Source organism: Ahaetulla prasina, chromosome 2, assembly GCF_028640845.1.
Source record: "Ahaetulla prasina isolate Xishuangbanna chromosome 2, ASM2864084v1, whole genome shotgun sequence".
In the NCBI taxonomy this organism is placed as follows: Eukaryota; Metazoa; Chordata; class Lepidosauria; order Squamata; family Colubridae; genus Ahaetulla; species Ahaetulla prasina.
In genome coordinates, this window is record NC_080540.1 from 145,670,124 (window position 1) to 145,696,019 (window position 25,896).

The window sequence follows — 25,896 nt, forward strand, 5'->3', positions numbered from 1 at the left end:
ATGCCATTACTGTTCTCCTATACAAAGAAAAAAGTACCAAGAAGAACTGCAAAAACTAACATTAAGTTTTTTCTGGGAATGTCAGCAGAGTTCTGACTGAAATGGAACACAATGTGAAAATCAACAATATTTTGAAAGAGCAGTTTGGATTTATGCCGGGCACCGAGCGTGCAAACAAAAATGTTCTTCAGCAAGTCATTGAAAAATGTATGAATGTAAGAAAGGAAGCATTGTATACTGTGCATTTATTAGGTTAGATAAAGCATATGATAAGATGGACATGCTTGAATTACAGAATATTTTATACTAATAAGAAGTTAAAATTTGATTGCTGGATGTGATAATAGGAGCATGCATGCGAATAATGGAAGGTTTAGTGAATTGTTCAATATTCAGCAAGTAGTTAAAGTTTTGTATTATGGTATCTATAATGTTTTTATAGATAAATTTATAAAGAATCCTTGTGGTGATGTCAGAGGTGGGTTGATTGGGGACATGGATATATGTATACTTTTGTATACCAATGATGCTGTATTGTTCTGAGAATAAATAATCTGCAGCATATGCTAGACAGATTATATGATGGAACAAAAGAAAGGGAAAGACTGAAAATATTGTGATTCAATAGAGGTAATAAGATCCTGAAAAATACAGAGGTGATATAATTTAAGCAACATAAGTCAATATATGAAGCCCTGTAATAGAAGCAAGGACAAATGTTAAAGACAGAAAAGTAATGACAAATATAAGGAAAGGTGTTGTATAAACTATTTTTATTTTCTGATGTCACACTCTTAATTTTTTTGGCTTATTACTAATTTCTCTGTATAACGATTGCCTATTCAATATTCATTAATAACTGGCAACTTGTTGTCTCTTTGACTAATCCATAATTCATGACGGAGGGTACAGTGAAAAAAGCATGACTTTCACTGAAATGTTTGGTCCATTCAAATAGTGCCCCTGAATAGTTTTAACTACTTATATACTTAAAAGCAATACCAGTGTTTCCACAGTAAATTAGAGATGTCTTTGAAAGAACCACGAGATTGGCAATTAATGTTCTGAAGAATTCCCATTTAAATGCCATATGTTAAGCCACTCTTGAACTAAAAGAAAAGCATTCACATCTGCTCATTATTTTGTAGTTTCAAACACTCTTCCTCTCCTTTGATCACTTTCTCTAAAGCTCTTGACTCTTTGATGTATCTGTTCCTAATAGGGGACAGAACTCTGCAAACTGATACTGGATGCCCATTGTGCCGATGGATAGAACTTTGGTGTCTGCTGGACTCTATAATCGATTGGTTATTTTTCTTCCAAAATTAAATACAAGCAATAGCATACTTGAAAACAAAGTACCACTTCTAACATCACCTTCATTTAAAAATAGAGGCTTCATAGTACTCTTACAAAATAAAAACTGCTTTATTCAAAAATATGCTCAATTATGCTGAGAAAAAACAATGGCTAGCTAAAGAGTACAGAGCATGATGGAAGTACAGAGTGGAAGGGGGAGCAATCTCACTATTTTTCTTCTGACAAGTAAGTGTTGTGAATGGTAGCAACCTTTTTGTCAGAGTTCCATGAAATACTTTTTCAAAAATGGAAACTTCAGTTATAGATCTTGGTGTCCAATTGCCTAAAGAACTCATTATTTATTCTGCTTGTCCGTTTCATGTGAACAAGCAAAAAAATGTGTAAAAATTACAAACAGATATGTAACACAATGAGAAAAAATGTGTAGTGCTTTTTTGTAGTTCTAGAACATCCTAACATGTTTGGAGTTAAAAATGTAAGCTCTCTTATGCATTTATGGTGGTCTGTTAAAGTAGCAAAATGACTTTTTTATTGGTGGATTTTTAACTTTGAAAACTCTGGAATTCCTATCTCAAAGTGGACTTTGGCCACACTTACATTGGAAATGTCACAGCCAACATGTCACACATAAAAACAGATATAATCTAATGTTTAAACAGGCCTTTCAACTGAAGTTGTATACTTGTCACGATAGATAAGGAATAAAAATATCCCCAAAGTCCACTGCAATCTTTGTACAACTATAAATCATGTTAGAAAAAAACCCACTGTAAATTAAACTCAGCAGATTTCAACGGCTCATGTTTTAAGATGGCATTATATATAATGTTTATATATCTATTTCACATGTCAAAAGAAAGGAGTATATGTGGGGGGAGATTAGATTTTTTTGTCCTTTGTGATCTTATGTTACACTGAATATAATAAAGTTTATCTAATACTAAGCTATATTTAAGTAACGATGAGACACAATAATTGAGATGGAGTGTACCATGAGAAGGCATTTTATTGGCAAGTTAGTAACTACTTCTTGAAAAAAAGGACCTTTGGGACAACCATGATCTGGATAACTGAGAATCTCCATAGATGTACAGTTCTGAAGATAATGATCATTTGGGGTACACTTACAGAAAAAGCTAGTTCAACTTATTAAGTACAATTAGACTTCTCATGTTATTTTTGGAGAAAGTGTAATTAGTTTAGCTTCAAGAAGCCCTACCAACTCACTGAACTACGGGTTTGGAAGAGACCTTTTAAATCAACCCCTGTTAAATGAAGAATTCAAATTAAAGCATCCCCAATGAATTAGAATCACCGCTTGAATGGCCACCCCTTCACCATCCAGTGAAGGGATGGCCATTAAATATACAGGTAGTCCTGTACCTCAATTTATGACCACAATTGAGCCCAAAATTTATGTTGCTGAGAAATTTGTTAAGTGAGTTTTGCTCCATTTTATGATTTTTCTTGCCACATTTGCTAAGTAAATCACTGCAGTTATTAAATTAGTAACACGGTTAAGTGAACCTAGCTTCTCCATTGACTTTGCTTGTCAAAAGATTGCAAAATGGGACCACATGACCAAGGGACATCGCAACCGTCATAAATATGAACCATTTGTCAAGCATCCAAATATAAATCACATGACCATGGCTATGCTCAATGGTCATAAGTTTGAAAAATAGTCTTAAATCACTTTTTTCAGTGCTGTTGTAACTTCAAATGATCACTAAAGGAACTGTTGTAAGTCGAGGACTAACTGTATTAATGTATTTCTCAGTCATCTCTCAGACAACGCAGGCTTCCTTGGCTGAGAATCAGAGATAAGTACTGCTCTCTTGAGTCGGAATACCTTTGAATCTTATTTCTCATATATTTCTGCATTCCTACAGGATCAAACTGCCAAACTTTAGTAGGAAAATGACCATTTTTACATTAGATTTCAGGACAGGCACTACTATAAATCTGTTTTCTTCCAGAAATTCCAACCCACATTCAAGACTGGATAACAGAAGAAACTTCAATACTTCATATTATTAAATAAGATGCTTTATTGCAAACAAGAACAAAGGAACATACATGCAGTAAATATGATGTAGAATACAGAAATCAATCTAGCTCTCACTTTCTTCCTCCATAGCATGCTTAAACTTTAAATATTGTCTCCAGCTTTGAGATTGAAATGTACCTGTCCACATTTACAGTACATAATGGTTCTGCCTGGCCTGAGCAATGCAGGTTTTCTCCTTGCCAGATTCATCTTTTACTGTCAGCCCTAGGAGGCAGACAAGATTAGGAAACTATTCCACTGGAAGACTATAATATAGTCTTCTATATGTCAACTTACAAACACAACTGAGACCAGAGTTTCTGTTGTTAAGCAAGTAGTTGTTAAATGAGTAACACTCAATTTTATGACCACAATTGAGCCCAAAATTTATGTTGCTGAGAAATTTGTTAAGTGAGTTTTGCTCCATTTTATGATTTTTCTTGCCACATTTGCTAAGTAAATCACTGCAGTTATTAAATTAGTAACACGGTTAAGTGAACCTAGCTTCTCCATTGACTTTGCTTGTCAAAAGATTGCAAAATGGGACCACATGACCAAGGGACATCGCAACCGTCATAAATATGAACCATTTGTCAAGCATCCAAATGTAAATCACATGACCATGGCTATGCTCAATGGTCATAAGTTTGAAAAATAGTCTTAAATCACTTTTTTCAGTGCTGTTGTAACTTCAAATGATCACTAAAGGAACTGTTGTAAGTCGAGGACTAACTGTATTAATGTATTTCTCAGTCATCTCTCAGACAACGCAGGCTTCCTTGGCTGAGAATCAGAGATAAGTACTGCTCCCTTGAGTCGGAATACCTTTGAATCTTATTTCTCATATATTTCTGCATTCCTACAGGATCAAACTGCCAAACTTTAGTAGGAAAATGACCATTTTTACATTAGATTTCAGGACAGGCACTACTATAAATCTGTTTTCTTCCAGAAATTCCAACCCACATTCAAGACTGGATAACAGAAGAAACTTCAATACTTCATATTATTAAATAAGATGCTTTATTGCAAACAAGAACAAAGGAACATACATGCAGTAAATATGATGTAGCATACAGAAATCAATCTAGCTCTCACTTTCTTCCTCCATAGCATGCTTAAACTTTAAATATTGTCTCCAGCTTTGAGATTGAAATGTACCTGTCCACATTTACAGTACATAATGGTTCTGCCTGGCCTGAGCAATGCAGGTTTTCTCCTTGCCAGATTCATCTTTTACTGTCAGCCCTAGGAGGCAGACAAGATTAGGAAACTATCTCCACTGGAAGACTATAATATAGTCTTCTATATGTCAACTTACAAACACAACTGAGACCAGAGTTTCTGTTGTTAAGCAAGTAGTTGTTAAATGAGTAACACTCAATTTTATGACTTTTCTTGTCACAATTGTTAAGTGAATCACTGCATTGTTAAGCGAATCAGGCAATTATTAAGCGAATCCAGCTTCCAACTTTGCTGGGAAGGCTTGACATGGACTGTTGACCATTGCAACAGACGTAAATATATGCCCGTTCTCAAGCTGCCAAATTTTGATCATATAACCATGGGGATGCTGCAATGGTCCTAAGTACATGAAATTGTCATAAATCAGTTTTTTCAGTGCTGTAGTGACTTCAAACAGTCACTAAATGAATGGCTGTAAGTTAAGGATTACCTGTGCTTTATCAAGTCAGGCTAAAATGACAGAATCTTTCAAATCTGATTGTGCTTTTATTTGTAGCTTTTCTCTCTTATTCCCCAGTGAGCAGAGCAGACTCTGCCAGAATCTCTTTGTAATAATATTTTCCTTCCCTGGACTGAAGGAATGCTTCTGTCCTTGTTGTTTATGAAATGCTTTCTGAATATCTGCTTCAAGGCCATTGCCCTGGCTCTCTGTATTTACATCCTGATAGCACAACTGCACAATTCCATCAAGTGCTTTGGTGGCAGTCTTCACTACCTCTCTCTTTCTGGAGTCCCAAGAGCAGGGAAAATCAGCTTGATTGGAGAGAACAATTAACCCGGGATACTGTAACCAATATAAATATGAACCACTTGCCAAGCATTGAAATGTAAACCACCTGACCATGGGGATGCTGTGATGGTCATAAGTGTGATTGTAAGTTACTTTTTTCAGTCCCGTTGTAACTTCCAACGGTCACTAAGTGTTGGAACTGTTGTAAGTTGAAGACTACCTGTATTCATTTCATAGATGCATGAGTACTGAAGGTATCTGCCTTAGAAAGAAAAGCAATTTCTTCATGAAAATGAAAAACAAGGAGGTTCAAAAAAACCTGAATTTTGAAGTCCAGAATGGGTCAGGAATGAGTTGAACAGAGAAACTGCCAATATGTCTCGTCAGATCGACTGAGTCGAAAAATTGAAGCCAACGGAGGCACATGGAGGCGTGGCCATGAAAATTATGACTCAGTCTCTAGGCAGATCAGACTGTATCAACCCATTCCTGGCCCATTCCGCAGCCTATTGGGAGAAACAAGGAGGTTCCTAAACCTGTTAATATCTACTGGAGTTAATATCTCTAAGTTAAAGAATAAGAATAATGATAAGAAAGACAAAGTCTAGATAGTGGCCATTGCAATATCTGGAGAAAGCAAAAAATAAAAAAATAAAGAAAATCATAAAATATATGACAAGAATGAAAAGAGAATGACTATAGCAGAAGAAAGCAAAGATAGTACATTTCTGGAGCATCACTTGAAAACCATCAGCATTAACAAAATCACCATCAGTCAACCGCAAAAGGCAGCTTTACTTTGAATAGCTTACATCCAGTGACAATACCTTTAATATTTAATTAAACAACAATGGACTTGATAGGTAGACAAAAATGCCAAATCCACTCTAAACACCTGGCTGATTATGCAACCATTCATAACTATTTCTATGGGCAATGTTGCTTTTCTAGTAGATGTATCTTATCATCTGAATGGACTGAACTTAAAATTTAAGAGGTGAATTACATAGATGTATTAAGGGTTAATAAATGTGGGGGGTGGGGAAGAGAAGTAGCCAGCAATTTGAACCATCTTCCAACTCTGTTATGTCTTTCTCAGAGCCAAAGTAAAGAGGGAACAATTTGCAAATCAGTACTTCTCAGAAGACCTGCATATTGCTCCATTATCAAGAAAAAGGTGTCACTTCCCCATCCATGAAACACTTGTAAACAAGAAACTAGAAAGGCCCTGCCATAGCAAATATAGCTCTAAAATGGAAATATCTAATTACCAAGATTTCTATAAGTTATTGCATTTTATCTTTCAATAATCCAATTAAACTTTTTATGTATGTCTTGTTTTTTGTACACAAGACCTTAACCCTTGGGCTTCCTTAATTAAAGCTAAACCCTAATCTTTAAAAAAGAGTTTTCAGATATAATTCTTAAGTTAGTAAAACCGTTTTATTTAAAGTTTAATGCTTTTATAGCACTTAAACCACAAATTCAACTTTCTTGTACCTCTTTGCTGTAGAAATTCACAATGCTGCAGAGGAAACCCAAAAGGAGTTAGTTGAGCTTCAGTATTCTGAAGAATATAAATACTGGAGTTTGATATTTTCACACATTTCTTTGTGGATACATACATACATACATACATACATACATACATACATGCATACAGTTTTTCTTTTTTTAAATTGTTAACAAATCTGTACTGAGATCAAGGCCTGCTGAGGAACATTTGCAAGCAACACTAAGAGTCTCTTTGTCTCACACTAAATACTGGAGATCTAATACATGAAAAACAATGACAACTAAGTGAAACCATGACATTTAAGAGTCACTCAAATGAAATATACAGCCATAAAAATCAAATTAAATCAATAAGTAATGAAAAATAACCCTTTTGCAATAGTTTATTTAAATATCTATTGTATGTTTAACCAAAGAGCATTATATTCTTCATTTCTGATTCATTAGAGACTTTTGCATCAATGCATTAAAACATTCAGTATTGCAATTCTTGAGCTAATGAACTCATACAATACTTGCGACTATTTATGATGGAAATGTCAAACAGACCCTGGGAAAGTGAATCAAGAAACAGGACCACTGCAAAAGAATGCCTTAGCACAAGGGAAGAATGAGCGAACATGAGAAACAGATTCAGAACAATTCTACCCTAATTACTCCAGGTATAAGTTGAGCAGAATTGCTTTGGCAAGCCCTCAAGATTCTGTTACATCTCCCTATTAGAAATAAAAGTCTTTCCAGAAATCCAAGCAGTTTGTATTCAAAACTCTGCCAGCCCATAGGGCTTGGCATTATTTGAGTTTTCAGTCTCTGTCCTAATTGTATATTAGAATGATGATACTGACAGAATAGTAACTAATATTGTTTATATAATTTATATCCAAGCTTGAGATGCTTAACTGAATTTAAAATTGAGCAAAAGCAAAAGAAAGTCATAAATAGCTTACCTTTGTGTAGATATTTAGATTTCTAGTGTTAACTGTGCAGAGCAATCTACCATGCTACAGAAATAATAAATATCATTTAATATTTATGTACCCTGCAATCTGTTTGGCCTCCTGCTATGCCCTGCAGTTAATTAAGATTTATCAGGACATATTTTCATCTCTTATAGTATTTCCTATTTTCTATGCCTCTAAAGCAATGCTTAATTGGAAACATATTTTCTCTTTCTTTAATAATGACGCAATGAATCACTGAAGAAAGTTTGTAGGTCTTCTCAGAATTACGTTAACTTATGTACAACACGCTCGCAAATATATAACTTGAAAATATATACAGGTAGTTCTCGCCTTCCAACCATTCATTTAATGACCGTTCAGAGTTACAATGGCATTGAAAAAAAGTGACCTATGACCAGTTTTCATACTTATGACCACTGCAACTTCCCCATAATCAAACTTTGTCTGATTGGCAACCAGCCTGTATTTATGATGGTTGCAGAAGACAGACAGGATCGTGGGATAATCATTTGCAAACTTTTTAGGGAGCCTCTGAAAAGCAAAGTCAATGGGGAAGCTGATTTGCTTAACAACCATATGATTCACTTAACAACTGTAGTGATTTGCTTAACAACCATGGCAAAAAGGGTTGTAAAATGGGGTATGACTCACTTAACAACTGTCTTGCTTAGCAATGGAAATTTGGCTCAATTGTGGTCATAAGTTAAGGACTACTTGTATACTCAGCTTGTTTTCTAGATCAGAGTCTTGACACAAGCAATGAAGATTGTGTGTGTGTGTGTGTGCAGGGGTTTGAATAACTGTGGGCATCACAGAATAAATGATGGGCTTTCTTTCAAATTGCACCTACATACATTCATTTACAGTCAGGGTTTAGATCCAAACTTGGTTCAGAGATGGCCATGAGAGTACAGTCAGATGGATGATCTCTATTAGAAGATAGACAGGGAGAGGGCAATTGTGTTAATATTCCTAGATTTCTTCACTGGGAGATACCTGCTTGACCTCTTGGGGTTTTACCGATTTCTTTATTGGATTTGCATCTGCCACAATCAAAAAGATCCACAGGGGTCCCAAGAGTTTGTATTGCTTAATACTAACATGAAGCTGCTGAGAAGGATCATATTGTTTTGGAGCCAGTTGCCCACATGCTAATGATATTCAGCTACACTTTTCCTTTCTTGCAACTCAAATTCTGTTGTGAAGTCAGAATTATAGCCTGAAGAATGGGCCCAGACTCTCCATTAAGTAACTGATTTGCAGTCTGAGGATCCTCCTAGGAGTAGTATTAATACTAAACAGCTTCATAAGACCTGTTGCAGGGAAAGCTTTTTTTTTTTAAATCACGTTCAGCATCTAAACCAGCTGTGTCTATCCCCAAAGAACCTGGTACTAGCGATTGATGAACTGATAATCTTAAGGTTCAATTTTTGCAAGGTGCTCCTTGTGAGATAGTCGTGAACGACATACTGGAAACTGCAACCAGCCCACCATATGGCAGCCTAGGTGGCGTAGTGAGCCATGCTGGCGCAGTAGTTAGAATGTGGTAAGGCAGGCTAATTCTGCTGACTGCCAGCAGTTCAATTCTCACCGGCTCAAGGTTGACTCAGCCTTCCAACCTTCCGAAATCGGTAAAATGAGGACCCAGATAGTTAGCGCCAGTAGGCTGACTCTGTAAACAGCTTAGAAAGGGCAGTAAAGCACTGTGAAGTGTATATGTCTAAGTGCTATTGGTAGTGAGTGGTACCATTTGGAAGTAATGTATCAATCTTGTACTGAAACCAGTGTACCAGTTGTTATTGTTCTTTGAATTCCAAATATACTCACTTTGATATGCAAAGTTTTATGGAGTTTAGGTCAAAGTCACTGGCAGGACTGCTTACTCTCACACCTATAGTTCCCTGCAAAGACCTGCAAAGGCAGGACTTTGGTACACTGCAACAATTTTGTTTTGTATGGTATGGTTTCTGGCTATTCTTCAGAAAAATTATTTGCTCCTTCTAGGCAATTTTAGACATACTATCAAGGGCATCTAAAAATAATTCAAGAATTGCCTCTAACTCTTTGATGCAAATTAATTAACTGAAAACTACAGCATTTATATTAGGGTACTTCTAGAAAATTGACATCAATGGTCTATTAACATTCCTCACCCCACCTTGTTTTAATGCACAAACATTCTAAGGGGTGGGGGGAATGACAGAGACTGTTTCAAAGTACACTTTAACATCTAAATTATTTCACTAGAACACATACAATGCAGAACAGAAATAAAAATAGATCTGTAATTTAATTGTGGGCCAGATAGCACAATACATGCAAAGTGTGCTAAATCAGGGGTCACCAACCTTGGTCCCTTTAAGACTTGTGGACTTCAACTCCCAAAGCTGGCTGAGGAACTCTGGGAGTTGAAGTCCACAAGTCTTAAAGGGACCAAGGTTGGAGACCCCTGTGCTAAATCTAATTAACATTTTTACCCCTTTCTTTGAAAGGAGTTAGAGCATTTATGCAGACTCAAGCAATTAAATTAATAAATAAAATAATGAATTTTTAAAAAGTGAGTTTCTGATACTTTTGTCACCATCTCTGCAATAGATTTATCTTTTATTTAAAATGCAGGGTCTATTGCAATGTCTAAGAAAGTAATATTTCTTTCAAGAGTAAAATATTTATCCCTATCAGGAAAAAATGCTTAGAAGGAACACAACGCAGTGATTTTGTTAGCTATTTTACAAATCTCAGTATTTCATGGTTGAAGGCTTTATGGTTTTGAAACATAATGCACTACCCACATACGGTAATTCAAAGTGATATAATCGTAAAAACTGGGGAGGGGAGAATAAATACTAGAAATTAAAATACTTATTATGTCATGCAATACACCCTTGCTATTTAAGCCAAAAGGAATAATGTAAACACTGGCATGGACCTTAATAAAGTACTACAATATTTTAAGATAACACAATATTAAGAATTTAGTCTTATTTAGACATACTGTATATTGTCCAAATAAGGCACATATTGTCATATATTTCCTAGGTAAAACACACAGGAAGCACGACCAGATGGGCTAACTCTCCTTTTTTGTAAAGCTACAGATTAACAGAATCTTACAAGTTTGAAAGTAAATGTCTCCCAGGATCTCCATAACAGCCTGAGAAGCTATGAAGGGTCCGTTCTGAGTCTCTTCCACTGCCCATTATGCAGCTGTGAGCTATGTCCACTTCTATCTGACCTAGACAGCATTTTCTTGCCCAGATTCTCAAGGTCTTTTTCACATGCCACTGCATATATACTGTCATATAAACTGCACAGAATTTATGTGTCATATATGTTATAAGATTTAGGGGTTAAGGCACCAGATTAATCTCACTTTAGCCATGAAAGCCGGCTGGGTGACTTTGAGCTACAGGTAGTCACTGTCAGCCCAACTTACCTTACAGAATTGTTGTGAGGAAAATAGGAGGGCAAAGCAGCATTAGATACATATTTGAGTTGTTCATAAAAATAAAGTTGGGTCTGCACTAATTATTAAATTAATTACTCCCTAAGCCAATCTATTTAAGCATATAATAAAAATGAAAATTTGCATTTATAGGGGACAAATTGGAATGTACTGGAAGAATGAAAGAAATGAGCAGACTAACCAGCTGTTTATGCACAACCAGTAAATTTAGTTATTATCTCTCAGCCTTCAAGCACTTGCTTTCATTAGTGTAATAAACATTAATAATGCTTTTCTGGATAACAGAGTGATGTAACTTGACTTAGGATTGCCATTCACTCCAGGCTTCGACTGGATTCTACGAATATCTCCCCAAAACCCACTGAAGAAATTAGCCTGCCTTCCTTGCTTTCACAATTTCATTTCAGTTTTTGCCACACTCTGTTTAGATAAAACTGGAAATGTGCTGCAAGTCTTCTGATTTTCACCTTCCAGCAGTCTATTAGACTGGTAAACAAGTACAGTATGTTATCACTGACATAAAAGAAGGACAAATATTATATTTCTCTCTATTGCATGATCTCTCTCATGAAGACACAATATCTGCTGGCAAAGACAGTTCGCTTTTTTTTTAAACTATCAAGGTTCTTGCACCAAAAGAGCATAGTATGAAAAACTTTATGCTACTGTTTTTCTCCAAAAAAGAAGGCTGAGTCTTATTTTCTTTTGACCCCTGAAAAAACAGCTAGGCCTTCTGTTTGGAGGCCTTCTTCTAATTATTGACTTATCTCACAGCGGTGGCACCGACAGCCCTGCCAGCAGGAGCCCGCTGCTAGCCCACTTCTTCTGTAGCAGCTTGCCATCATTTGCACACATCACCCTGGCCTCTGTTTTGTTTTCAGATGCCTGCCGGAAGGCATCTGCAGCTGATAACAGAGCTCCGGATCTGGAGCTCTGTTATCAGCTGCAGATAGATGCCTTCCCGGAAGGCATCTGAAGGTAAAATGGAGGCTGGGGCGATGCGTCCAAGTGATGGCAAGCTGCCGCAGAAGAAGTGGCTACAGAAGAAGGCAAGGCAGGTGTCAGGGTGTGCGAGGTCTCGTAAGCAGGGCAGCTCCACCCCCCCATCCCCACCCTAGCTTATTTTTTACCTGTGTGCCTCACCCCACCTCTTGCACTCTGGGGTGTTTGGGGTCTTAATTAGGGCTAATTTTACGGGTGGGACTTAATTTGATCACGTGCAGTCAAAAATGTGATAGGGTTCTTTTCAAGGTGGGTCGTCTTTTTGGAGAAACACGGTAATATATTCAACACTCCTTGTCCAATGGTTATATTATGATGGAAGTTCTCCACTACATTCTCAATCTCCTCCTATAGCTTGCTTTAAGAAATCCCTTCAACTCTCTAGCAAAAAAAAGGGGGGGGAGTGTGTGTGATGGAAGCAATTCTACTACTAATAGCCAGCTACATTTTATACAAGGTGGCATATGGAAGAGCCTATATGCTTTGTTCAAAGAAGGCACAACACAGATCCAAAAAGTTGTAAAAGACTTTAGTCATTTAATACACCCACCCATCCCATTCACAGAATGGGACTCTAACATGCCGCAAAGCATTAGCCTCAAGCATAACTTGCATTTCCATCAGTTCCTCTGACACAGCTTAAAAAATACATGGCGGGTGTTTGCTTATTTTACGGAAATGTCGGTATTTTGCATTTCCATAAAAGTCTTCTAAAATTTCAAATAATTCCATTGCCCCAAAGACGTTGGGAACTCTAGTCAACATATTAAGGCAAACAGTTGCCATCACACTATAGAATTTCTGCCTCATCTTTAAACTTTTTGAAGCTCTTTAGCTCTAAGTTGTTTTGATTTTTTTCCCCATTTCAAATCAGCATCAGACAGCTTTGATTAATTTATGGATGACCTCCAGAACATTGAACACAGGGCACAGTACAGGATGCACTGGATAGACTGGTTTTTAAAAGTATTTTATTCTTGAAACAATTATAAGTTTCCAATTTGCTACTGGACACAAAGAAAGTCCTGCTGAAAATATGTAAAGCCTTAAACACTCTGCAGAGAAAGGTAAAAAAAACCAGGCAAGATGACATTTGTATATGTGTTGATACTGATACATATACCAAAAGGGAGAGGCCTAGATGGTCCTATGATGACTTCCAACTTCCTGCTTCTTTCCTTTCTGCAGATGCCTCTGAGATCAAGATACTTGAAGAACTGTAGCCTTCTGTATCAACCAGTCTAGTGTTTGATGTCAATTCTTTTCCTATGTCTCCCTAGTAGGTTCAGGTTGGCCTGGGAGAGCAGGACAAATAGGTCATTTCTTCTAGAGCTCCCATTCAAAGGAGGCCAATTTTACTCCTCATTATCGTGAAAAGTACCATATTTTAAAGGAAAGTATATTACTTTCTGAATCTTATGACTCCTGTTTTTAAAGGGGGGAGAGGGGATTATCAGTCTCGAAAGATCAAATCCACACATGAAGGTCCAGTTAAAACTCATTTATTGCTAATCGTGCTTATGCACAGGAATCTTTTCAACTAATCATTAGCATTGGCTTAGAGTAAGATAAGCATCCATCCCTCTTTTGACTACACATCAGGTTCTGCCACTCCTTCTCCTACAGGGACAGAGTTTTTCTCTTTGTGTATTTATGTCATGACACTCCTATGACAAATGATTTTATCATGATTGTCCTACAAGCTGCCTAAAAGAAATTCTTCAAGATAAGGCTGGATACAAATGTTTTCAAATTGAATTAATATTTAAAAGGCACACTCTAAAGCCAATGTATTTGTTTTCAAATCCCACTCTAAAAATTAATTTAGAAAAGCATTTTAATTTAAAAAAAAAACATCCACCAGGCCTTAAAAAAAGAATCCAGGTCTGCTTCTGAAGGGAAGGAATATAAATATTAAATAGTAAAACTGTGAAATGGGCAGTGCCACTTCATTCAATAACCAGATAATATAAAAACTGAAGAAATGCTTAAACAAGTTAATGTGTTATGAAATTACTGTATTCAATCAACTTTAAAATTACAAGAAAATGTAACATTTTTAATGAATTCTGCCTTCATGGAACCTTTCCAATTAGCTTGCCTCTAGAGGAACTTTTAAATATTGAAGAATATTCTCAAATATATTCTGCACTTCAAAATTAATACATGGTAAAAGCAATCCATTCTGATGGGATTCTTACACTATACCAACATGGCTTAAAGAACTGGGGAAGTAATCAGTAGGCCGGGAAAAATGTTTGACAGCTATATTGTCTTCCATTGTATCGAACAATTTACACTTTCTCAAGGATCAACTGGTTCATTTTGGATTACCGACACAGGAAGAGCCATCTGGAGCATCTGATTCTTTGGTAAGAGATGTCCAGATATGAAAAAATCCTGGGAAATCCTTCAGCAACCCCATTTGAAACACCTCCATATATTTTCTGACTGGTGTCCCAGCTCAATAACTTCCAGCAATGCTGATTTTTGAAGAAGAGGAGGACTGGTTTATAGAAGGAAAAGGTTACATTACAGTATCAACCCCAGTAGGAACACAGAGGAAGAATTCTAGACAAGAAGATAGAAGATACTATACAAGGGAAATGATTTCCAACCTCAAAAAATGAATGGACACTCACGCCCTACTGAGGTCTACAGTCAAGAGGGAAGAGTTGAAAATGGCAAAGGATGAAATTCTTTACAATTCCAACTGAAGAAATACATGAAAATACACACACACACACACACGCTCTCCAGATCCTCAGAAGGAAAGGATTGAGAAGGCTGAACTCCATCTAGTTAGACTGAGTGAAATAAACTAAAGCTCAGCCAAGCAGAGGAGGTGTGGGCAAAAAAAAAAAAAAAATCTACACTCAGTCTCTGGCAAACAGATGAGAGATAACCCACGCTTGATTATCCAAGCAGTGCACTGGAAAATGGAAGGAAGAGCACAACATGTCCCATTGTCCCAGTCTTCCATGATGTGAAGGAGTAAGGAGGCAGATGTTCCACTGAGGGAAGTGGTAAAGATTGTTACGGTCTGCTCCTGTTCTTCTGAAGCAGAGGCTGAAGGGCCTGATCTGACAAGTTGTCAGGCTCAAACATCAGGAGGCAATCAATTATCTTTGAAGCCAATAACAGAGGCAATGAGCAGGAGCAGATGATGGCAGACTCAAATAATATGGAGCCAGATTCTGCCAGGTCACCCAGAAAAAGGGCATGCTGGCAACCTTGAATGACAAAGGAAAGGCAATCTGCTTAGGAAGGATGACAATGATCTAACTGAACAGTGCCCATAGCTGGAGCTACTTAGCAGTAGTTACTAGGACCTGTGTGTCCACTGTAAACAAGCCCCCAAAATCAGACCTACATTCCTGTATCTTTACTCTCTTGTCAGGGTTTATGACTCAAACTGGCTTGTGGAATTCCTTTGTGTTTGAATCTTAGGCCGATACAGAACATTCTTGTTTCTCTGTCCCGCCTCACCCCTTTTATCTAGACCTGCTTCTCATTAACTGCCAATCTTTTAACCCTAACTCTTGTTTGTTGTGGCTACAATCCTGGACTGTAAACCTCTGGGTTTTTCCCCCCTGGACTCTGCTTCAAGCTGCATTGGCTGATACAATACCCTGCCTACCAGACAAGATCTCACTTTCCCTGGAGTTTGTGCCCGAGTGTTTAAGCTGAGAGTTCTACTTGTGTCGTGTTCATTGTTTCCCATTATTAAACTAGTTGCAACTTGCTACTATATGATTGCTCAGTCAAGAAAAGGATAAAGAGAAAAGGAGAGATGGTGTAAGAATTGAAGCCAGTGAGGCAGGAATCTCTGATTCTCATGCTTGAGACAGCCATATTGTAAACAAGGGACAGAAGGCAGAAACCCTCAAAACTGAGCAGTTACACAGCAGTTGATTCAAAAAAGTCGAGAAGAACTCTAGAATGAAACCTGGAGACTAGCATACAGAGACAGCATGATTCCACTATATTGTTAGAAAGAATATTTCTTGATATATGTGACTGCTTAATTTACCCTGCAGGAAATCTATACATCCAAACCTCTTGTGTCTGCTTGGGACCACAAAACAGAGATAGAGTTTAATTGCTTTACTGACTCTGAAAGCCATCTTTGCCCTCAAAGCCTCCAAAACATTCAAAGATTCCAAGGAATACAAGTTTAAAAACAGTGCAATTACAGAACACAAACAACATTAAACCTACATAATCCACTTCTGATTCATCAGGATTGCTGGCCAAAAGTATAACTATTCAAAATGCTGTAGAGATAACTGCAAGATATATTCTCTGGCTGGTGAAAAATTTCAAGTAGATTATTTTGTCATGGAATGCTCTATAACGGAATTACAAGCTTTAATTTTTGTAGTACAGTCTGGGTTAATAAAACATTGGGAAGATTTTTATTCCGAGAAAAGTAATTCAATCTGTTACGGTACAAACAAAAATAAAAATGCAATCCAGCATATGTCACCAATATTTTTGTTGTGATCCCGAGACAATTGAAAGAGCTGTAATCATAAAAATCTTCTACTTCCATAATAAAACTTTCTATGGAAAGGGAGAAGGGCTGTCCATTTTTTATACAACTAAAGAAATTAATAATTTCCATATAAATTCAATCCAAATGAGTACATACCTTCCATAATTATAGTTCCCCATATAAGATTAAATGAGCCTTCATATATAAACTCGTGCATCACTATTTTAGGGGAGATGCTAAGACTGCAAAGGAGAAGCAGCTATTTATGAGCCGAGGTGGCACAGTGGTTAGAGTGCAGTACTACAGGCTATTTCTCTGACTGCAATTTGGCAGTTCAAATCTCACCAGGCTCAAGGTTGATTGAGCCTTCCATCCTTCCAAGGTGGGTAAAATGAGGACCCAGATTGTTGAGGGCAATAGGCTGACTCTGTAAACTACTTAGAGAGGGCTGTAAAGCACTGTAAAGCGGTATATAAGTCTAAGTGCTATTGCTACTAAGCTCCTTTTAATTTTTCTATTTAATCAAACAGTTATTATATATTATTTCATTTTTATTTTTTTAAATTTTTTTTAATAAGTGTACCAATGGGGGGGTGTTAATGTCAAGATCCCACTAAGGTAGAAGAGGCTCTTACTACTTTGGAAGCAAAATCAGCAACAAAATGATTAGTAAGCACAATATAAAAAGAGCCAAACATGGGTGACCCATCAAGAAACAATGCAGAAGAACCATCAAATCACAGAAAGCAGCTGTAATCAGCCACAAACCCAAGAATTAATGGATATGAAGGATGAAGCATATAAGCCCCTTTCATTCCATGATTATACATTTAGCTGGGAAGCTTGCAAGCTAATATCTTATCATAAAACTACCAGTACCTAAAAGACTTGGAATTATGCTATTTCATCTCAACAGCACACAAAATGTGTTAGGCACACCAATTACTGAATAATACCTATTTTCATATATCTGGAGCAAATTTCTGGCTTAGTATCTTTGGTAATGCGAACATCTGTAATTATGCATTTCAGTTAAACTTTATCTACTAGAAATCATTATACCTACCCCGTTTCCCCCAAAATAAGATATCCCCTGATAATAAGCCCAATCGGGCTTTTAGGCTCATGACAATAAGGCCAAACGCTTATTTCACTTCAAAAAAATATACGACAGGGACTTATTTTCGGGGAAACAAGGTACATAAACAGACAAGACCACATAAAATCAGCATTATGTAACAGCCAGTTCAATTTATTTTTAATTTGAGAAGTGTTTCTGACAACATCATTGGAAACATATGTAGCAGGATTTGATTTTGATCGCTTTAGGATATATTTGTTAAATGATTAATCAAGGGGTTTCTGTATTAAAACAGAAAAGAGTACTCTTGGAGCTAATAAGACTTACAGAACAAACACTCTGCAGTACATGAGCTCCTTAGTAATCCTCTGAAAATCTCTCTGCAAGGCTGAAGATCCTCTGAGCAGCGCAAAGGTGGTGCTGAAAAATTTGAGTCACCTTCAAGGAGCCTCTGCTGAATCAAAGACTCTTCTGCAACCAGAAGGCACTCTTATATTAAGAAAACAGCAAGTATCAATCCAGAAAGTTTCCTCCGTTTAATGTCAATATATAACTTGATATCATTGATATTTGTAGCTCAGGGTTGAGTTGTGAGGTCCTTGATGGTCTATCAGCTTGGTGGTTTTTTTGCATTTGTTTCATTACCAAACTAGGTAATATTATCAGTGCTGAGTTTGGTAATGAAACATCTGCAAAACAAAAAACAAAAACAAAAAAACCCCACAGGTTCAGTGAGCATCCAATGTGTAGAACTGGAATTATGTAGATAAGACCAAAGATTTATCATTATGGTTGCCTGCCCAAGTTTTACACAAAGCGTCATTCATTAATTCTGAAATCAAAATATTTTTATTAAGCTACTGCATCACATTGATTTAATTAATTTAATTGCATCCCATTTAATTAATCATATTAAGAACTGCTTAAACAGGTCTTCAGGAATATAGATGCTTTATAAAGTTACAATGCAATCTGAAATTCCAAGAGAAGCAAAAAGATTCCATTGTGGAAAGTAGTATCTGCTTTCTATAATTTTTGTTGTGTGCTACTGGCTGCCAAACTGTTTTTTGTTGTCTGTTACTTTGATTATTTTTCACATAAAATTTAAGGTCTGGACTCTGAAAGAAGGAAAGCATCCCCATTTTTTCTCAGCCAAGGAAAGAATTTCCAGGGACAAGAGTACAAACCCATAATAGTGATTTTAGACACTGACCATTCTCAGTGTTAAAACTACATCTACATATCTTGTGAATAAATATTCCATTACAGTCATCATGAATTCTGAAAAACTCTACTGCAGGGGGTCTTAAAAGCTGCACCAAACTTTTTCCCAGAAGGAGGCGGGGGGAGAAAGAGAAAGCTCAGATATAAGATGCACCAGATTTGAGTGATATGAACCAATCACGTAAACATTGTGATAACTATTTTTACTTGTATTACTTAGGGAAATTTTGAACTAAGCCTCTCTCCCTTATGTGTGAAATGCAATAATGCATTTGCATTCTGCTTTTTAATCAACCAAATGCAATTAAAGTGTAAGTGTTCAACTGTAATTTTTTTTTGTTACCTGTAAATGTATTTATGTACTAAATATACAGCTTTACTTTCTAACAGTAGGTTTTAACCTACTGTAGTGCATCCACATTCAAATTCCACTGAAGTAATTATTGGTTTGTGTGTAGGCTTTTTCTTCTCCCTATTCTGTAGAATGAGGCACGATGGCTCAGCGGTTAAAGACGCTGAGTTTGTCAGCTGGAGAATTGACAGCCCAGGTTTGTGCAACTGGGTGAGCTCCCGTTACTTGCCCTAGCTCCTACCCCCACCTAGCCTTTCAAAAGCATGCGAATGTAAGTAAATTAATGGATACCACTTTGGTGGGAAGGTAACAGCGTTTCATACATCTTTGGCATATAGCCATGCCATATGACCACGGAAGCATCTTCAGACATGTGGCTCCCTTGGCTAGGAAACAGATGAGCGCTGTGCGCTAGAGTTAGATACAACGGACAGGGAAACCTTTTATTCTGTAGAACCCTCTATTATCTGCTTACTTTGGCCAACAGAATCATATTAATTTCACCAATGTTTAAAAAAAACCCACATGCAATGCTGCCTTTACTGTTACTCCTTTAAGGTAACTGGAGAAAATAGTAGTACCCACCATACTCAATGCCCACAACCATTAAAACAAAGATATCGACAAAATTCTTTCCAACAACACTGTATGAGAGAGGAGGATAATCATATAGCTGCATTACCTGCAAAATGGAAGAGTGACATTTCAAACAGAAAATATGTTTTTTTAAAAAAATTGCATTTATATCCCGTCCTTCTCCGAAGATTCAGGGCGGCTTACGCTATGTTAGCAATAGTCTTCATTCTATTTGTATATTTATATACAAAGTCAACTTATTGCCCCCAACAATCTGGGTCCTCATTTTACCTACCTTATAAAGGATGGAAGGCTGAGTCAACCTTGGGCCTGGTGGGACTAGAACCTGCAGTAATTGCAGGCAGCTGCTGTTAATAACAGACTGCATTAGCAGCCTAAGCCACAGAGGCCCGTAAGTTGTAAGTTGTGTAAGTAAGTTGTAAGTTGTGATCATGCGTATTTACTAAAGTAAGATATTTCTCTGTGATAAATGAAGCTAGTCTTGATACCTCCTTGATCAAAGGCCTCATACCTTAAATACTATTGGAAAATAATGGAAGAGGAATTCATCATAGTTAAGTCATTGTAGGGCATAAATGGCTGGATAAAATAGGCTTTTGGCTTGATTCAGGAGGATTTTTGTTATATTCTTTATTTCCAGAACAAAGCAGCAAGTATCTTAGAATATGTCCATGAGGCCATCCATTTGTTCCAAAGATTTTTCTACTCCAATAGTACTTAAAAACCTGCTGAGGTTTTTTTGCAGATATTAATTCTCAGAGAAAAGACTATAATTCATGCTCTTCCATGATCAACAAGAAACTTCAGCCTTGAATAACCAAACAATTATCGGACAGAGACAAGACATTTAATTTTAGTCTAAACATTAGGCGAAAAATCTCTCCACAACTCCAGAATGTCTGTCAGAAGGATCCGGTCAAAGATAAATGCTTATCATGGTTTTTATATACATTATGGGAGAAAATATAAGTTATGTTATTCTAAACTAAGTGCATTGCTAGTTTTGAAATGGAAATTTTTATTTGATAGATTTCTATTTACCTAAGTAGTGAAAGATGGATTTTCCCCCATTTTTAAAAAGAAAAAAAGTTATTAGGTATTTTTTTTTATTTATTTACATTTATATCCCGCTCTTCTCCGAAGACTCAGGGCAGCTTACAGTGTGTAAGGCAATAGTCTCATTCTATTTGTATATTTAAAAAGTCAACTTATTGCCCCCGCACAACGATCTAGGTCCTCATTTTACCTACCTTATAAAGGATGGAAGGCTGAGTCAACCTTGGGCCTGGTGGGATTCGAGCCTGCAGTAATTGCAGGCTGCTGTGTTTTAATAACAGGCTATCTTACAGCCTGAGCCACCACGGCCCTTATATATAAGAAACTCAGAACATATTCTGTCATGCCTTGATTAGTAAAGTTCATATTCCTACCATTCTAAGATCACTTTTACATGGTTTAGCATTAACTGCAGTTGAGGGAGTAAATGAATAAATATGTCTCATATAACAGCAAATCAAGGCTGCTTTGGCTTTCCAGCCTCTCACACCTTTATTCAGTATCCCAAATGAACAATTCCTGAATTTTTAGAATTATTTTTTTAAAGTATTTTTTTTTTAAATGACCAGGTAGAGTCAGGTATCTTGAAGAAATGTCCAGGTAGAGAGTATGAGTATTATGAAATGCCACTACTCTCAGACAAGGACTTGAAAATAATCTCTCAAGTTGCTCAGATCTATTTTACCCATTTGTATGATAGATAGTTCTTGATTTATAAACATTCATTTAGTGACCATTTGAAGTAACAACACTGAAAAAAAGTGACTTATGACCATTTTTCATGCTTACAACCATTGTTAGCATCCCCATGGTTACACGATCAAAATCTGGATCTTGGCAACTGGCATGTATTTATGACCATTGCAGTGTTTTGCGACCTTCTGACAAGAAATGGAAACAGGGAATCCAGATTCACTTAACAACTGCAGTGATTCACTTAACAGATATAGCTGTAATAAAATGGAATTGAACTGAATTATTATTTTCGAAAAGCATTTTTAAAAAAATGGCTGAGAGAGTCAGATCCATACAATATAAAACAGAGAATAATCTTTTTTCCTGCCTGTGTCTTTTCAGTACAAAATTCCAGAAAGGAGCAGACATGATGATGATGATATATGACCACCTCTTTCCTGCCACTTCTGATCCTTAGCTTTTACTCCTAAAAAATAGCTGCTGCCTAAAGATACATTAACTATCAGTCCAGGCTATTGGAACCAACATCTGTACCATGACCTGGGCAAAATAACCACTAAACAATCCAGACTTATTTTCAGATTTCAAGTGCAGACATACCATGTCTCATTAGTCAAATGTAGGTGAAGTGAATTATTTACTCTTTATTTTACAACAAAAGTTCCTATGTGTTACTCTGGGAATGCAAAAGTGACGAACTGTAAATATATATTTTTAAAAAGCTGTATTTTCTCTTCCTTATTATGGTCACTGAAATAATATGGGAGAAAAGAAATACACTGATCATAAGATAGCTATATTTCCCAACCAACGAAGTTAGATGAGTTTCTGTTATTTTGGGGTGCTGAATAAGAATTATATATTAGGAAGAATATCATAGCAACACAATTAGAGGCAATATAAGCAAAATAACTATATGGCAGTGGGCTCCACCCTTTCTGGCTTGGTGGACCAACGGTGGCCAGTGTGGGGAAGAAAAGATGGTTGCACGTGCATGCTGCTTTCATAAATGCCACTTTTTGTGCATGCACACACTCACCTACCACTTCCACTGTCTGGTTCCGAACAGGCTGCAGCCCAACACTGGGGCATGGACCGAAGGTTGGGGAACCCTGATTTATCGCACACAAATCAGATTTGTCCATAGATTTACAATAAGACATTGCAAAAGTATGTAACTACAATTCTTAAAAATGTCCAGTAGTGAAACACTGGCTGAAAAATTCTACAGGATGTGCAAATCTTTAAGTAAAAATGAGTACATTCACTAAATTACACATGAGCACATACAACATACATGCCAATTTTTATGTCAGGAAGGAACTGAAAAAACATAGATGCTAAAAATGATATAAAATGTGTGGGTTTTACAACACTCCTCTCTATGCATTTTTCACCGAACACATAAAAGTAATAACCCAAGTGACCCTGATTGTTAAATAATATACACTGGTATACTAGTAATATTTCCAGGTAAAATATTTGCCATGGACTGATGTGTTTTTGATTCTACCACAATCACTTGAATTAAGGAATACTATATGTAATCTTAAAAATAGATTCAACACTCCCATGACTGACGTAAACAATGTTTTCAGCAAAATAGCTCTATTTAGCTTCTATTTTAACATTTCTAAAACTAGAAAAATATGAACTTTAAAAATTATTATACATTAGAAATGCTTATCTTTCATATTATATATTAATTACTAAATCTCAGACAGAGATTTGGTAGGTAAGTTTTATTCAAGCTGAGTGATGACCATCATATGCCTGTTTTTAATTGGAAATCTTACACAGGCGTATTAGATACACCTTTCTTTAAAAAGAGGATTCCTAGAGACATTTAAATAAAAGTAGTCCTTGCTATATATGCTGGGGTTTATTTCTTACCAGTGAGGATCTCAGATGTGACTTGATTTTGGCCTAGTATCCTGTTTTAACCTAGATACTATGGTTTCTCAGCTGTGATGTATTACTTAGGATGATGTACGAATTTAACCATATGAGCAGTAAGTGAATTTAAAACTATAGCTTTAGTTTACTCAGAAATCCCATGAAATTACTAACCAAAGGATAACAGCTTAAAAAATATTATTCTTTATAAACTGTTTTTTGTAATAAACAGAACACATTGTCTCAGCGGGAATTCACAAGTTAAAAGAAGCTGGGCATTTAGTACTTTTTATTTCTTTCAAAGTAAACATATTTGAGCCATAAAATGTTTGGGCCTCGTTTTCTTTTTTTCTGAGATGTATTCAGAACTTATTGTCACAAAGCAAACAAGAGATCTTCCTGGTGAGTTTATTGAGTAACTGCAGTCAGATTACTCTCAGCCGAACCTACCTCACATTCTTACTGCAATGGCAGAGGTGAATGAGTGAGAAGGAAGAGCCTGAGGTCCTAAAGCAGGATATAAATATCTAAATAAATAAATAGCAAAAGTGGCATCTCTTAAAATGGTTCTGTATTTTCTTATGCTGAAGAAAAGAAGAGGTAATAAAATATTTAGCACCTGCAAAATACTTGTGTATGTTCAAAAACCTCATGAATGAATGAATGAATGATATTCTCTTAAAATCCTTACACCAATCATTTGAATTAGATCAATATTAATATATGCAGCCACAATCTGATGCCATCTTCCAGATAATTTTGAGTTCCACAACTATATGACAGTAATTATCTTTCACTGTATATGAATTTGTTGCATTATTGCATGTTTTCTCCATAAATTTAACAAATTTGTGTCTAGAAAAATGTCAAGTAAGATCTTGTTTATACAACCAGATTTGCAAATGTCAAGGGCATTAGATTTATAAAATGTATTAGCACTAGTACAATCATTATCAAATGTTAGATTATGGAAGATATTTGGGTTGCTATAAATATCAAAGAAAAAAGCTGTATTGCACTAAATGACCTGAAAACAGACCATTTGCCACAAAAACATAAACTCACTACTAGTCTCCTCAGTTTTAAATCTGGAACTTTTGCAAGCTTTTTTAAGCCTACATCTTCTTAAAATTCTATACCTATTATGAGCAAATTCAAAATAACCAGTTTTAAGCCTTTTCTTTCTTCTAATCCAAGATATTTATTTTAAGAATTATGTTAATAACACACAATACGCCTTATAGATTTCTTATAATTTTAAGTTGTGCTAATGGAATAATGTAACATATACTTTTTGCTGTCTTTACATTTCCTTTTAATTAAAAAAGCTATTGTTTCCAAAACAATACTTACACTATACTAAACACATTTACTCAAAATATTAAATGAATTGTTATGTATTTTCAGTTAAGTGTGAACGGCACTCAATAAAACTGTATTTTTTATTTTATTTATGCTGTAAAAAAATCTGGAAAAATCTTCTGATTTAAACCATAATTGAACAAGTTGAGAAAGATAATCCTTAACTCCTTAGTTTCTTTAGTGCAGGTTTCAATCAATCCATGAATCTGATGACTTAGGTTAAGATCCATGAAAGTTTACACAATAATATATGTGTTTGTCTTTAAGTAACACTGTGTATTTACTGTGAAAAGTTGAATAACATCAACCATATCATTGAAGATGTTGAGTTTCAAATATTAAATCCGTTTCCTCTTATTTGATTGCAATATGGATGCCTATTCTTTCAAGCTTTGGCTCTACAAGTTGTAATATCATCTTAATGAAACTTAATTACTACTTATAAATTGCTTTGCACAAAAAATTAAGTTTATACAAAAAAAAATCCCTCTACATATTGTGAAACTATATGCTTTTAAAACCATGTCCAAAAGACAAATTCCCAAAAAACTCGATTTTTAAAACATTTTTTTGGCACTTGCATTTTCATCAACGTATTTAATATATTGATATAAAAGCACATACCTGCATAAATATACACATTGATATTTCAATCAAAATACTGATATAAATGTATATTAAAAGTTATGGTTTTGATATTTATATATACTAAATATAAAAACAGTAACTTTAATGTGCGGATGGATACATTCTTTTCTTATTCCCTCTGCAATTAACTACAGTACAGCGCTCTGCTTTTGCAACCACTTTTAAACATTAACTTTTCCAGATTATCTTGCTTAGG

General features: G+C 35.9%; 1 protein-coding gene across 2 annotated transcripts in view; it reads right to left on the reverse strand.

The window, feature by feature from the left end:
* HELZ (helicase with zinc finger) overlaps window positions 1-25,896 on the reverse strand; it is a 144,100-nt gene that overhangs the window by 117,206 nt on the left and 998 nt on the right. The window lies entirely within an intron of this gene.